The 11,771-nt window shown below is 45.9% G+C and overlaps 1 long non-coding RNA gene across 1 annotated transcript in view; it reads right to left on the bottom strand.

Moving 5' to 3' along the window:
* Positions 1–11,771, bottom strand: part of LOC144671623 (uncharacterized) — a 1,108,978-nt gene that overhangs the window by 423,739 nt on the left and 673,468 nt on the right. The gene's annotated exons all lie outside the window — the stretch shown is intronic.

The raw sequence follows: 11,771 nt of genomic DNA, 5'->3' as shown, positions 1-11,771 counted from the left end.
CTCAATGTGTGTGTTACTGGGCTTCATGAGACTCAGTTTCTGTGTTACTCACCTATATGATGCTCAGTGTGTGTGTTACTGGCCCATATGGTGCTCAGTGGGTGTCACTGGGCTATAAGATGCTCCAGGTGTGTTACTGGCTTATATGATGCTCAGTGTGTGTGTTACTGAGCAATATGAAACTCAGCTTGTGTGTTACTGGCCTGTATGATGCTCAGTGTGTGTTACTGGCCCACATGGTGCTCAGTGGGTGTGTTACTGGGCTATATGATGCTCAGTGTGTGTGTGACTGGCCAGTATGATGCTCAGTGGTTGTCACTGGGCTATAAGATGCTCACTGTGTGTTACTGGCTTATATGATGCTCAGTGTGTGTTACTGGCTTATATGATGCTCAGTGTGTGTGTTACTGGCCTATATGATGCTCAGTGTGTGTGTTACTGGCCTACATGATGCTCAGTGTGTGTGTTAATGGCCTACATGATGATCTGTGTGTTTGTTACTGGCCTATATGATGCTCAGTGTGTGTGTTACTGGCCTACATGATGATCTGTGTGTTTGTTACTGGCCTATATGATGCTCCAGGTATGCTACTGGCCTATATGATTTTCAGTGTGTGTTATTGGCCTACATGACACTCCTGGTATGTTACTGGACTAGATGATGCACAGTGTATGTGTTATCTGGCTACATACTGTTATATGCTCCTACACACATGCTCACACACACACACACTCTCTCTCTCACACACACACACAAACACACACACACACACACACACACATTCTCTCTCATACACACACACACTCTCTCACACACACATCCTCTCTCTCACACACACACACAGTCTCTCTCACACACACACGCTCGCTCACACACACGCTCACACACTCTCTCTCACACACACACACTCTCTCTCACACACACACTCTGTCACACACACTCTCACACACACACATTCTCTCTCTCACACACACACACACACTCTCTCTCACACACACACACACACACGCTCACACACACACTCTCACATGCACACACACACACACACTCTCTCTCTCACACACACACACGCTCACACACACACACTCTCTCTCACACACACACACTCGCTCACACACACGCTCACGCACACTCTCTCTCTCTCACACACACACACGCTCACACACACTCTCTCACACGCACACACACACTCACACACATACACTCTCACACACACACACACACACACGCTCACACACACACACTCTCACACATACACACAAATGCTCACACACACACTCTCACACGCACACACACACTCTCTCTCTCACACACACACACACACGCTCACACACACACTCTCTCTCACACACACACACACACTCACACACACACACTCTCTCTCACACACACACACACACACACGCTCACACACTCGCTCACACACACTCTCACACACACACACACACACTCACACACACACACACACGCTCACACACACACTCTCTCACACACACTCTCTCTCTCACACACACACACACACACTCTCTCACACACACTCTCTCTCTCACACACACTCTCTCTCACACACACACACACACACACGGTGGAATTTTACACTGTGGCAGGGACGGGCCATAAAATGTGTTGAGTCAACTCAAAAATCCATTGGCTGCGGTGGGACCATAAAATCCTGCCAGTGGAAAGTTCCACACACACTCTCTCACACACACCCACACACACACTCTCTCTCACACACCCACACTCTCTCATACACACACACACCCACACTCTCTCATACACACACACACCCACACTCTCATACACACACACACCCACACTCTCTCATACACACGCACATACTCTGACAGACACGTTTGCATGCGTGCGCACACACACACACTCTCTCTCACAGGCACACTCTCTCATATGCACAGACACACACACTCTCTCTCACTGACACACACACACAAACTCACAGAAGCACATATGCACACACACACGCACACACACACACACACACACTCATATGCATACACACACACACATATACACACTCTCAGAAGCACACATGCACACACACACTCTCACATGCACACACACACACTCTCACTGACACACACACATTCTCTCTCTCTCACATTTGTTAGCACTCCCCAATTGCATTTCCTCACACTTTTCCGGCTTGAATTCCATTTGCCACTGCTTTGCCTACCTGACCAGTCCATTGATATCCTCCTGCAGTTTACAGCTATCCTCCTCACTATTTACCACCCAACCAATTTTCGTGTTATCTGCGAACTCCTTGATCATACCCCCTACATTTAAGTCCAAATCATTTATGTACACCACAAACAGCAAGGGCCCCAGCACTGAGCCCTGTGGAACCCCACTGGAAACAGACTTCCAGTCACAGAAACATCCCTCTACCATCACCCTCTGCTTCCTGCCTCTCAGTCAATTTTGGATCCAATATGTCACTTTGCCTTGGATCCCATGGGCTCTTACTTTCTTGACCAGTCTCCCATGAGGAACCTTATCAAAAGCCTTGCTAAAGTCCATGTAGACCACATCAAATGCATTACCCTCATCACCACTACTGGTTACCTCCTCAAAAAATTCGATCGAATTTGTCAAACACGACCTCCCCTTAACAAATCCATGCTGACTATCCCTGATTAATCCGTGTCTCTCCAAGTGCAAATATATTCTGTCCCTCAGAATTCTTTCCAGTAACTTCACCACCACTGAGATTAGACTGACTGGCCTGTAATTTCCTAATCTATCCCTTCCTCTCTTTTTTAATAATAGGACAACGTTAGTAGTCCTTCAGTCCTCTGGCACCTCACCTGTGGCCAGAGAGGATTTGAAAATTACTACCAGGGTCCCTGATATCTCTTCCCTTGCCTCCCTCAACAGCCTGGGATATGTCTCATCCGGGCCTGCGGATTTATCCACTTTTAAGGCCGCTAAACCCGCTAGTACCTCCTCTCTCTCTCTGTTAATTTCCTCTAATATTTCACAGTCCTCCACCCTGATGTCTATACCTGCGTCGACTTTTTTCCATTGTGAAGACCGATGTAAAGTATTCAGTATTAGCATGGACTGCACCCACGTCTTCCAGGTCCACACACACATTCCCTCTATGGTCCCTAATCGGCCCTAATCTTTCCCTAGTTATTCTCTTGCTCTTTATATATAAAAAAAAAACCCTTTGGATTTTCCTTTATTCTACCCACCAATTCTTTTTCATGCACTCTCTTAGTTTTCCTACTTTCCTTTTTAAGATCCCCCCTGCACTTTTTATACTCATCTTGGAACTCTGCCGAATTGAGCCCTCGGTATCTGCCATAAAGTTCTCTTTCTTCCTTATGTCAGGGGAGGGGGTGACATAGTGGTATTGTCGCTGGACTAGTAATCCAGAGACCCAGGGTAATGCTCTGGGGACCTGGGTTTGAATCCCACCCTGGCAGATGGTGGAATTTGAATTCAATAAAAATCTGGACTTAAAAGTCTGATGATAACCACAAAACCATTGCCGATTGTCATAAAACCCATCTGGTTCACTAATGTCCTTTAGGGAAGGAAATCTGCTGTCCTTACCTGGCCTGGCCTACATGTGACTCCAGACACACAGCAATATGGTTGACTCTTAACTGCCCTCTGAACAAGGGCAGTTAGGGATGGGCAATAAATGCTGGCCCAGCCAGCGACACGCACATCCCATGAATTAGAAGAAAAACGTTCCTTGACGTCCAGGGTTCTCCTGACTTGGTCCCCCCCTTTGTCTTTACAGGAACATATTTTGCCTGTGCTCTCGTTATTACCCCCTTGAATGCCTCCCACTGCTCTGACACAGTTTTATCTGCAAGTAGCTGCTCCCAGTCCACTTGGGCCAAATCGTATCTCATCTTAGTAAAATTAGCCTTTCCCCAGCTTAGAACTTTTATTCCCAGCCCAACCTTATCCTTTTCCATAACTATCCTAAATCTAACTGAGTTATGATCACCATCTCCAAAATGCTCCTCTACTGATGCGCCTTCTACCTGCCCGGGCTCATTTACGAATATTAGGTCCAGAACTACCCCCTCCCTTGTTGGGCTTTCAACGTACTGGCTAAAAAAGTTCTCCTGGATGCAACTTAAGAATTTTTCTCCCTTCCTATCTTGCACACTAAAACAATCCCAGTTAATGTTTGGGTAGTTAAAATCCCCTATTACTGCCCTATTATTCTTACACTTCTCTGAAATTTGATTACATATTTCATCCTCTATCTCTACCTGACTGTTTGGGGGTCTATAGTACACACCCAACAGTGTGTTTGCCCCTTTTGTGTTTTTTACTTCTACCCATATGGTTTAATTTAATGATCCTTCCAAGTTATCATCCCTCCTCACTGCTACAATTGATATCTTGATCAATATTGCAACCGCCCCCTCCTCTTCTATCCCCCTCTCTATCTCGTCTGAATACCCTATAACCAGGAATGTTGAGCTGCCAATCCTGCCCTTTTAGCCAAGTCTCAGTCATAGCTATGATATCATACTCCCACTTGGCTATCTGTGCCCTCAACTCGTCTGTCTTATTCCTCAGGCTCCTTGCATTAAAATATATTCCATTTAGCCTTGCTAAACTCATTTCTTTCTTATCTAGATTAAAGGTGACCACTGGGGCCCAGGATCGGAGGCCTAACACTCCAGCTTCAACTCAGCAGAGAGAGCGAGTTCCAGTTGATTTTAAAAAGTGTATTTTGAATCTCTATTCTAACTTGCTTTCAGATTAAAGGTAAATAGGAGAAATATTTTACAGATGGATAAACTAAAGACTGGTAGGAAATTTAAAAACAAATTGAAAAACTAATTAAATAAAAGGGCCAGGCGAGGTGTTGTAGCTGCATGATGTGGGAGCTGGTGAACCCCATTGTGGTTCCTAGTGACCACATCTGTAGCAGATGTTGGTTGCTTGAGGAACTCCGGCTCAGAGTTGATGAGCTGGAGTCTGAGCTTCGGACACGGCGACACATCCGGGAGGGGGAGAGTTACCTGGACGCTGTGTTTCAGGAGACAGTCACACCCCTTAGATTAACTACCTTAAATTTGGCCAGTGGTCAGGGACAGGAGGGTGTGACTATGAGTGAGGCAGGTAGAGGGATCCAGGAAGTAGCACTGCAGGAGCTTCAGCCCTTGCCCTTATCCAACAGGTTCAAGATTCTTGCTCCCTGGGTGGACGAGAGCGGGGACTGTAGGGAGGATGAGCAAACTGATAATAGCACCATGGCACAGGGAGCCATTCAAGTGGGGGGAGAAAAGAGAAATGTAGTTGTAATTGGGGATAGTATATTTAGGGGGATAGATACTGTTCTCTGTAGCCAGGATCGAGAGTCCCAAAGGCTGTGTTGCCTACCTGGTGCCAGGGTTAAGGATATCTCATCTGAGCTACAGAGGAACTTGGAGTGGGAGGGGAAAGATCCAGTTGTTGTGGTCCACGTAGGTACCAATGATATAGGTAGAACGAGGAAAGAGGTTCTGCTGAGGGAATATGAGCAGCTAGGGGCTAAATTAAAAAACAGAACCAAAAAGGTAATAATCTCCGGATTCTTACCTGAGCCTGGAGCTAATTGGCACAGGGTCAATAAGATTAAAGAGGTAAATGTGTGGCTCAAAGATTGGTGTGGGAGAATTGTGTTCGAATTCATGGGACATTGGCACCAGTACTGGGGAAAGAGGGAGCTATTCTGTTCGGACAGGCTCCACTTGAATCAGGCTGGGACCAGCGTCCTGGCAAATCGCATAACTAGGGTTGTGGATAGGGCTTTAAACTAAATAGTGGGAAGGAGGGTTCAGTTGCATGGAAATATAAAAAATCAAAGTTTAAGGAGAGGGTAAGAGTGCAATTTAGTGACAAGGCTGATTGTTACCAAAAAGTGAAAGGAAGGGACAGAGTGTGTGAACGCCATATTGCACCAAAGAATCATATAAGAGTAGGGAAAATTGACAATAGGGAAAACTTAAAGGCTTTGTATCTGAATGCACGTAGCATTCGGAATAAAACTAATAAGTTAACAGCGCAAATAGAGATAAATAGGTGTGATTTGGTGGCGATTACTGAGACCTGGTTACAGGGAGAACAGGTTTGGGAGTTGAATATCCAAGGGTACTCAGTGTTTCGGAAGGATAGGCAGGAAAGAAAAAGAGGTGGTGTAGCTTTGTTAGTAAAGGAAGAGATCAGTGCTATAGTGAGGAATGATATAGGCACTGGAGAGCAAGATGTAGAGTCAGTCTGGGTAGAAATAAGAAATAGCAAGGGAAAGAAGCCCCTGGTGGGAGTAAACTATAGGTCCCCAAACAGTAGTTCAGCAGGCACAAGATATATGGGAGCATGTAAGAAAGGCACGGCAATAATCATAGGTGATTTTAATATGCATATAGACTGGACTAATCAAATTGGCGAGGGTAGCCTCGAGGGAGAGTTCATAGAGTGTATTAGAGATTGTTTCTTGGAGCAATATGTTGTGGAACCAACCAGGGAGCAGGCTATTCTGGATTTAGTTTTGTGTAATGAGATGGGATTAATTAATGATCTCATAGTAAAGGATCCTCAAGGGAAGAGTGATCATAGCATGCTAGAATTTCAAGTTCAGTTTGAGAGCGAGAACACTAGTCCCTCATGAGTGTTCTGGAGTTAAACAAATGTAACTACATAGGCATGAGGGTAGATTTGGCCCTAGTGGACTGGGCAGGAAGACTACAAGGTAGGATAGCTGATGAACAGTGGCAGATATTTAAGGAGAGATTCAATTCCTCCCAAGTAAAATATATTCCAAAGAGGAGGAAAGATGGTAAGAGGAGGGAAAAAGCATCCATGGCTAAGCAAGGAAGTTAAAGATAACATAAAAGCAAAAACTAAGGCAAACCAAATTGCAAAGTTCAGTGGCAGGCTGGAAGATTGGGAAACTTTTAAAGATCAACAAAAGGTTACTAAAAAAATAATAAAAAGGGCAACGGTAAATTATGAAAGAAAACTAGCGCAAAATGTAAAAACTGACAGCAAAAGCTTCTAAAAGTATATAAAAGGAAAAAGAGTAGCTAAAGTGAATGTTGGTCCCTTGGAGGATGAGACTGGGGAGTTAATAGTGGGGAACGCAGAAATGGCAGGGACTCTTAATCAATATTTTGCCTCAGTTTTCACGGTGGAGGACACTAGTACCACCCCAATAGTAACAGGTAGTGCAGAGGGTATAGAGAAGGAGCAACTTAGAACAATCACCATCACTAGAGAAAAAGTACTGAGCAAACTATTGGGATTAAAGGGTGACAAGTCCCCAGGACCTGATGGCCTACATCCCAGGGTCTTAAAGGAAGTGGCAGCGGAGATAGTGGATGCATTGGCTATAATATTCCAAAATTCCCTGGATTCTGGAAAGGTTCCAGTGGATTGGAAAAATGCTAATATAACACCCTTATTCAAAAAGGGGGGGAGACAGAAAGTAGGAAACTATAGACCAGTTAGTTTAATGTCTGTCGTTGGGAAATTGTTGGAATCCATTATTAAGGAAGTAGTAATGGGGTATTTGGAAAGTCAAAATGCAATCCATCAGAGTCAGCATGGTTTTATGAAGAGTAAATCGTGTTTGACTAATTTGCTAGAGTTCTTTGAAGATGTGACAAGCAAAATGGGTAATGGGGATCCTGTAGATGTAGTATATCTGGACTTCCAGAAGGCCTTTGAGAAGGTGCTGCACAAAAGATTAATACACAAGATAAGATCACACGGAGTTATGAGTAATATATTAGCTTGGATAGAGGATTGGCTAACCAACAGAAAGCAGAGAATTGGGATAAATGGGTCTTTTTCTGGATGGCAAGCTGTAACTAGTGGGGAGCCACAGGGTTCGGTCCTTGGGCCCCAACTATTTACAATCTATATTAATGACTTGGATTCAGGGATAGAAGGTACTATAGCTAAATTTGCAGATGACACCAAAATAGGTGGGAAAGTAAGTTGCAATGACGGTTCAGAGGAGGTTCACTAGATTGATTCCAGAGATGTGGGGCTTGTCTTATGAGGAGGGATTGAGCAGTTTAGGCCTATACTTGCTAGAGTTTAGAAGGATGAGAGGAGATCTAATTGAGGTATATAAGATGTTAAAGGGGATAGACAAAGTAGACGTGGAGCAGATGTTTCCCCTTGTGGGGTATTCTAGAACGAGAGGCCATAGTTTTAGGCTAAGGGGTGGTATATTTAAATCAGAGATGAGAAGTAATTACTTTTCTCAAAGGGTCGTGAATCTGTGGAATTCACTACCTCAGAGTGCAGTGGATGCCGGGACACTGAATAAATTTAAGGAGGAGATAGACAGATTTTTAATTAGTAATGGGTTGAAAGGTTATGGGGAGAGGGCGGGAAATTGGAGTTGAGGCTGAAATGAGATCAGCCATGATCGTAATGAATGGCGGGGCAGGCTCGAGGGGCTGAATTGCCTACTCCTGCTCCTAGTTCTTATGTTTTTATGTTCTTATGTTCTTAGCTTATGTTTCCTCTGCCTTCCAGACTCACTCACTAGCGTTTTAACTTCTAATTCCATCTCGGCTTCTCTCCCCTCTGAACTACTTTTCAGGATCCCATCCCCTTGCCAATTTAGTTTAAATCTGCCCCAACAGCATTATCAAACCTCCCCGCGAGGATGTTGGTCCCCTTCCTGCTCAGATGTAACCCGTCCAACTTGTACAGGTCCCACCTCCCCCAGAAACGGTCCCAATGCACCAGGAATGTAAAGCTCCCCCTCCTGCACCATCTCTCCGGCCACACATTCATCTGCTCTATCCTTCTGTTCCTATACTCACTACTGTGTGGCATCGGGAGTAATCTGGAGATCGCTACCTTTGAAGTCCAGCTTTTCAATTTCCTACCTAACTCCCTAGAGTCTGCTTTCAGGACCTCATTTCTCTTTCCTCCTATGTCATTGGCCCCAATATGGACTGCGACCTCTGGCTGTTCACCCTCCCCCTGCCCCCACCCCACCCCCGCCGTTCAGAATGTCCTGTAGCCATTCTGTAACATCCTTGACCCTGACACCCGGGAGGCAACATACCATCCTGGAGTCACACGTATGGCCACAGAAGCGCTTGGCTACTCCCCTCACTTATGAATCCGCTAACACGACTGCCCTTCCACACTTCTTCCTCCCCCTTGAGCAGCTGGACCACCCACAGTGCCATGGTCTTTGCTCTGTTTGGCATTCACAGAGGAACCGTCACTCTCAACATTTTCCAAGGCCGATAAACGGTTTGTGAGCGAGATACACTCGGGGGATTCCCTCACTACCTGCCTGGCCCCCTTCTTCTGTCTGGCGATCACCCGTTCCCTCTCTGCTTGCACTTCCTTAAGCTGAGGGGTGACCATGTCCTGAAACGTTCTATCCACGAACCCCTCAGCCTTGTGAATGCACCGTAATGCCCCCAGCTGCCACTCAAACTCCAAAACCCGGAGCTCAAGTTGCTCCAATTGGAGGCACCTCCTGCACACATGGTCATCCAGACTCGCCAGGAGTGTCTAGGATTTCCCACATAGCGCAGGATGTCAAATCACGGGACTGAGTTCCCCAGAAATACCTTAACTAAATAGAATATGGACCTTTGCTTTATTTTACCCTTACTCCTACTTGAGTATAGACTAGATGCTAGATCCTCTAGATAGACTAGATCCTCAAGGTACAAAAACAAAAATAGCTCGAAAAACTCAGCAGGTCTGACAGCATCTGCGGAGAGGAACACAGTTAACGTTTCGAGTCCGTATGACTCTTCATCAGAACTAAAGAAAAATAAAAATAAGGTGAAATATAAGCTGCTTGAGGGGGTTGGGACAGGTAGAGCTGGATAGAAGGCCAGTGATAGATGGAGGCAAAGAAGAAATTGCCAAAGATGTCATAGACAAAAGGACAAAGGGGTTTTGACGGTGGTGATATTAGCTAAGGAATGTGCTAATGGTGACATTAAGGGTAGAAAGCAGGACGAGCAAGTGACAGATAGCCCTAGTGGGGTAGGGTGGGGGGAAGGGATCAAAATAGGCTAAAAGGTGGAGATAAAACAATGGATGGAAGTACATTTTTAAATAATAAAAATAGGTGGGAAAAGAAAAATATATTAAAATAATAAATAAACAAATTATAAATTATTGGAAAAAGGGGGATTGGAAAGGGGGTGAGGATGGAGGAGAGAGTTCATGATCTGAAGTTGTTGAACTCAATATTCAGTCCGGAAGACTGTAAAGTGCCTAATCGGAAGATGAGGTGCTGTTCCTCCAGTTTGCGTTGAGCTTCACTGGAACAATGCAGCAGACCAAGAACGGACATGTGGGCATGAGAGCAGGGTGGTGTGTTGAAATGGCAAGCGACAGGGAGGTCTGGGTCATGCTTGCGGACAGACCAAAGGTGTTCCGCAAAGCGGTCACCCAGTCTGCGTTTGGTCTCTCCAATGTCGAGGAGACCACATTGGGAGCAACAAATGCAGTAGTCTAAATTGAGGGAAGTGCAAGTGAAATGCTGCTTCACTTGAAAGGAATGTTTGGGCTCTTGGTTGGTGAGGAGAGGGGAAGTAAAGGGGCAGGTGTTGCACCTTCTGTGATTGCTGGGAAGGTGCCGTGGGAGGGGGTTGAGATGTAGGGGGTGATGGAGGAGTGGACCAGGATGTCCTGGAGGGAACGATCCCTGCGGAATGCCAACAGTGGGGGTGAAGGGAAGATGTGTTTGGTGGTGGCATCATGCTGGAGTTGGCGGAAATGGTGGAGGATGATCCTTTGAATGCGGAGGCTGGTAGAGTGATAAGTGAGGACAAGGGGGACCCTATCATGGTTCTGGGAGGGAGAGGAAGGTGTGAGGGCAGATGCGCAGGAGATGGTCTGGACACGGTTGAGGGCCCTGTCAACCACCGTGGGTGGAAAACCTCGGTTAAGGAAGAAGGTGGACATGTCAGAGGAACTGTTTTTGTAGGTAGCATCATCAGAACAGATGCGATGGAGGCAAAGGAACTGAGACAATGGGATGGAGTCCTTACAGGAAGCGGGGTGTGAGGAGCTGTAGTTGAGGTAGCTGTGGGAGTCGGTAGGCTTGTAATGAATATTGGTGGACAGTCTATCACCAGAAATTGAGACAGAGAGATCAAGGAAGGGAAGGGAAGTGTCAGTGATGGACCACATGAAAATGATGGAGGGGTGGAAATTGGAAGCAAAATTAATAAATTTTTCCAGGTCCAGACGAGAGCATGAAGCAGCACCAAAGCAGTCATCGATGTACCAGAGAAAGTTGTGGGAGGGGGCCTGGGTAGGACTGGAACAAGGAATGTTCCACATATCCCATAAAGAGACAGGCATAACTGGGGCCCATGCGGGTACCCATAGCCACACCTTTTATTTGGAGGAAGTGAGAGGAGTTTAAGGAGAAATTGTTCAGTGAGAGAACAAGTTCAGCCAGACGGAGGAGAGTAGTGGTGGATGGGGATTGTTCAGGCCTCTGGGAAGAATTGGAGAGCCCTCAGACCATCCCAGTGGGGGATGGAGATTTAAAGGGATTGGACGTCCATGGTGAAGAGGAGGCGGTTGGGGCCAGGGAACTGGAAATTGTTGATATGATGTAGGGTAAGAGGAATCACAGATATAGGTGGGAAGGGACTGGACAAGGGGAGAGAGAATGGAGTCAAGATAGCAAGAAATTAGTTCTGTGGGGCAGGAACAGGCTGACACGATCGGTCTGTTGGGACAGTCTTGTTTGTGAATTTTGGGTAGGAGGTAGAAGCGG

The sequence above is a fragment of the Cetorhinus maximus genome, chromosome 2 (genome assembly GCF_964194155.1).
Source record: "Cetorhinus maximus chromosome 2, sCetMax3.hap1.1, whole genome shotgun sequence".
Taxonomy (NCBI): domain Eukaryota; kingdom Metazoa; phylum Chordata; class Chondrichthyes; order Lamniformes; family Cetorhinidae; genus Cetorhinus; species Cetorhinus maximus.
The sequence above is the reverse complement of the archived record's forward strand: the minus strand, read 5'-3'. Positions and strand labels throughout refer to the sequence as shown.